We start from the raw sequence: 5,356 nt of genomic DNA, 5'->3' as shown, positions 1-5,356 counted from the left end.
ATTACAGTATCGAAATGTGATTGTTTCAGTTAGTAGAATAGTTTCATTTTTAAAGTGAAAGTATTTGACATGAGTGTTTTTGTTTCACTTTTGACACGTAATACTTAAATAGTGGAGGAGATATTATGTTGCTGTGGGCTCGAACTCTGCAAGAAGTTAACATTTTTTTGACTAAAACACAACTGGAACCCTAAGTAAGGCATGTGTAAAATTTGAATGAAATTGGTTGCGTAGTTCTCGAGTTTTAGGGATTCACACAGACAGACAGACAGACAGACAGACACACATTCTCATTTTTATATATATATAGATGACAACATCTCTGACAGCTGTTTTGATTCAGAAATCTTTAGATAATTAATTTATAAAATTAAAATCATTATAAGATGAATCTCTTCCGATTAGAAACACATGTTGAGATAACGGCTATAAAACTGTTAACTGATAGCATATATACAAACGGATCTGGTTAGAGGCCCCAATCTAACATAGGGGGAGAAGGTAGTATATATTATATGTCTTAAAGAAAGAAAAGAAGATATTAATATTATATCATAGGGTATTGAGGAGAAAAAGAAAAAGCAAAAAGGAAGTAGAAAAACGTATGTATTTATAAATATATAATAATAATGCCACAATCCAACACAGGGGAAGCAGGTAATGTATATTATGTGTCTTAAAAAAAAGAAAAGAAGAGATTAATATAATATTAAAGGGTATTCAGAAGGAGAAAAAGAAAAAATGAAACAGAAAAATGCATGTATATATATAAATATGTAATAATATCATATAATATCATCTTTTTAAATAGCATATTATTTCTTTGTTAGGTTTAAAATTAACTCTTATTTTATTGTATTTATTGTATTTTGTCTTATTTGATTTAATTTAATTTACTTATTCTTTCCCCTTTATGTTTGTATATAATTACATTTTGCATGCAAGTTGATCTACCTAATTGAATGCATGTTATGTCTTATAATATACTCTGATCAGTTTATTTGATTAACATTTTTAAAAATTCTTTCCTATCTAATAGTTTATTATTATTTTTTTACCTTAAAGGCTTGAAATAAATTTTCTTAAAGGATGAATGGATATAGTCTGTATTTTGATATTTTCTCTTTCCATATTATTCCAGATTTGCTATTTATTCATTTATTTAAATTAAATTTTATTGCATTATGATTATAAACATAAACAATAAGTTTTTATTAATATTAATATTTAGAAATTATTTATCCCTTTCTGATAACTTCAGTTAATACATATTTTGCCACTGCTTGCTTCTACTTGATTTAAATTTTATACCTTTAAGTTTTTGCATTGCAGTATTATAGATAAGTATGATATTATATGACATTATTATATATTTATATATACATGTGTTTTTCTGCTTCCTTTTTTTCCTTTTTCTTTTTTCTCCTTCTCAATGCCCTTTAATATTATAGTAATCTCTTCTTTTCTTTATTTAAGACACAAGATATACACTACCTGCTTTCCCTTTGTTGGATTGTGGCATTAATATTATATATTATAAATACATGCATTTTTCTACTTCCTTTATTTCCTTTTCTTTTTCTCCTTCTCAATACCCTATGATATTATATTAATCTCTTCTTTTCTTTCTTTATAACATATAATATATGCTACCTTCTCCCCCTATGCTAGATTGAGGTCTTCTATAACCGGCTCTTTTTGTATACATGCTATCAGTTAACGGTTTTATAGCCGTTATCTCAACATGTATTTCTAATCGGTATGTCTTTACTACCTCTGAAGAGATTCATCTTATAATGATTTTGTCATATTTTATAATTAATAAATAATTTGATTAGTCACCTTTCCATTTTCTCCTTATTCTTTGAATATATAAATATATGAATCACGGTTTATATGGTTACCTTATAGTTGAACTTTCTATAGATTGGTAACTAACCAGGATTTTCATTGGATTTATTTTCATAGGATTTATGATTCCTTAATGAGGTTTATTACCTTTACACGATTCTATTAAATGGTTTTTAACTTGGTTTATTATTACTTCTGCAATAACAATATTAACCGGATATGAATAATACTTGTAAAATGGAGACGGTAAAAATTGACTCCTCTCTTAAGGGTATACCCATCCCTCCAAGGAATATATACATAAAGAAGCTGATTTCCAAAATGAATGACTTTATCTATAGACTCAGATGGAAGACTTTTTATTTTAACAAAAAAACAGGAAATACAAGACTCTGAAAATAACTCAAATAATGAAACTCTTTCAAGGATATTTAAAACAAAGAAAACTCCTCTACCAAATAGTTATTTGGGTAAGTTTGAGCAGGACGTATGGAATACCCTTAAAAACTTGAAATTTAAAAACTACCCTCTTAGCAACAATGGACATCAACGAAAACTTAAGAGCCTTTTACATGAACTCAGATCTAAGGATGGAATTTTTGTTCACTCAGATAAAACACGAAACACATACAACCTAAACACTGAAACTTATCATAATTTACTACACAAAGAAATTACAAAATAATGTAAGGTTGTAAGCAAAAATGCACTTAGATTAATTAATATAGAAGTTAGGAAAATTATGTTTGATTATAATATTCAAGACAAAACTGAGCCCTTTGTACCGGTTAGGTCCTGCATCACGCTTAAAGACCATAAAGAGAATTTCTTAACTGATCCTAAGGTTAGACTTATTTGCCCAGCTAAATCACATTTAGGTAAGCTTAGTAAAATCATCTTAGATAAATACATACCCATACTTAAAAATAAAATAGCCCTAGAATTATGGTCAAATACACATAATGCATTAGCTTGGTTTTCTAATATTCAACAAAAATCCAAATATAGATTCCTACAATTGATATCGAAAGTTACTATTCATCTATAAACCCCAGTATATTAAACAGCACCCTCTTATTTTCAAGGAAATATACAAACACTACAATGAAGGAAATAAATATAATACTTAATAGCACGTAGGTCAATTATAGAATTTGACAACAAACTATGGGCCAGAAAGGATACCCCTGATAGTCTTGATGTAACTATAGGGTCCCCTAACTCAGCTCAACAGACTTAGTGGGAATATATCTTCTTCCTATGCTACATGATGAATTCCCTGAGATTGGGGGTGGATTATATAGAGACGATGCATTATTCATCGTAAAACTCTCCAATAGACACATGGAACTAATTAAGAAACGACTATATAAATTCTTTAAGAGATTTGGTTTTGCCATCACAATTGAAAGAGAGTATAATTCTATAAACTTCTTAGATGCAAATGTTAATTTAGTAACAGGGCTCCATGAGCCTTTTAAAAAACCTAACTCCAATATTAAGTACATACACTCCCAAAGCAATCACCCAGCATCAATAAAAAGCACTTTAATTATAAATATCAGCCATAGATTATCATACCTCTCATTGAATGAGGATATATTTAATAAACAGACCAATATAACATAGCCTTGACTAATGCAGGTTATAAGGATAAAATGAAATATTTACCACATATGATTAATAGTAACATTAACAAGGGAAACATCAGAAACAAATATAATAGTTATAAAATCAAAAATATAAAGGAAAAGGTGAATAACCATAAAGTTAAGAATAAAAATAAAAACAGAAACAAAAATAGATCAGATAGATATAAAATAAACTACAATACCCCCACTCTACTAGGAAGTGTTGAAACATCTAATAATAATAATAATAATAATAATAATAATAAAGAAGAAGAAGAAGAAGAAGAAGAAGAAGAAGAAGAAGAAGAAGAAGAAGAAGAAGAAGAAGAAGAAGAAGAAGAAGAAGAAGAAGAAGAAGAAGAAGAAGAAGAAGAAGAAGAAGAAGAAGAAGAAGAAGAAGAAGAAGAAGAAGAAGAAGGATATGTGGTTGATATTGCCTTTTGCGTTACAAATTAAGAGTAATCTAGTAAAATCTATCCTTTTAATTATCAATAAGCATTTTAACAATAACAATAAATATCATGAAATTATCAAAATTAAAACTATCAAAATAGGGTATAGTTTAACCTAGAATCTTGCAACTATTATCTCTGTTATAAATAATAAGAAATTGAACTTATTCAATATAAATAGAAGAGATTCTAACAGGAATGTAAATATCTGCAATACTGATAACTCTAGTGCAAATATCAATGCCAATAACACATTTTTACAGAGCAATACATCTACTCATAATATGGTCTATTCATCTAATATCCCTGAAGTCAATGTTATACCTAATAGCTGTGATTTTAAAAGTAACTGCTTACTTAGAAATGCATGTAAGCGTAAAAGCATAGTACATCAATGTACAGTAACGGCACAGGGAATGAAGAGTTGTTATAAAGGTTCAGCACAAAATGAAATTAAGAAACATGTAGCCTCTCACATCTATTCCTTCAGAAATAGACGTAGATCTGGTTCCACTGGTCTGACTAAATTTATTTGGGAGCTAAAAGATAAGAATATACAGTATGATTTAAAATGGGAAATACTAACCTCTGCACTCTCTTATCAAATAAATATGAATAAATGTCATTTATGACTAAATGAAAATTTTTGTTATTCTCTTGGCAAGATGCCCTATTCTTAACCTTCAGGATGAACACAACTTCTCTTGTATTCATAAGACTAAATTTGTATTCTCAAAATACTGATATAATATTTAATTACTTATATATTTTATCACTTGCATTTGCATCCATGTCTAACCCTTTTGACTACATATTTAACCTTTTTCCCGTTTACTACATTAAGTTCCTCTTTAAAATCAGCATACTTTTAACCCCTGCTTTATGTATGGATATATATTTGCCCTTATATTAATATTAATATATATCTTACGAGATGTACTTGCATATTAAGTGACCTGATCTGAGATCGTGTGCTGAAACGAAAACAATTGCAGCGTGGAAGGTGTTTATAAGCCATTTAAGAAACATACAAAAACCGTTAGATTCACTTCAATATTTAAATTTAATTTGCCAAGATATTTTCGTCGCTTTGAGACCGCGACCTGTTCGCTGACAAAATTCCGTGCTGCATCTGAGAAAGTAAAAGTTAGTTCATGATATGTATGTATGTATGTATGTATGTATGTATGTATGTATGTATGTATGTATGTATGTATGTGCGTATGCATGTATACATGCGTATGCATGTGTGCATGCATACACGCATGTATGTATGTATGTATGTACTTATGCATGTATGTGAGTATTTAGGTAAGTGTGTAGACGTGTCTGTGTATGTGTACATGTGTATGTACATGTGAACGTATGTTTATGTACTGATATGTGTCTCTACAAGTTGTGTACATGACTGTTACTTTGTTG

Source organism: Octopus bimaculoides, chromosome 3 (genome assembly GCF_001194135.2).
Source record: "Octopus bimaculoides isolate UCB-OBI-ISO-001 chromosome 3, ASM119413v2, whole genome shotgun sequence".
Taxonomy (NCBI): domain Eukaryota; kingdom Metazoa; phylum Mollusca; class Cephalopoda; order Octopoda; family Octopodidae; genus Octopus; species Octopus bimaculoides.
The sequence above is the reverse complement of the archived record's forward strand: the minus strand, read 5'-3'. Positions refer to the sequence as shown.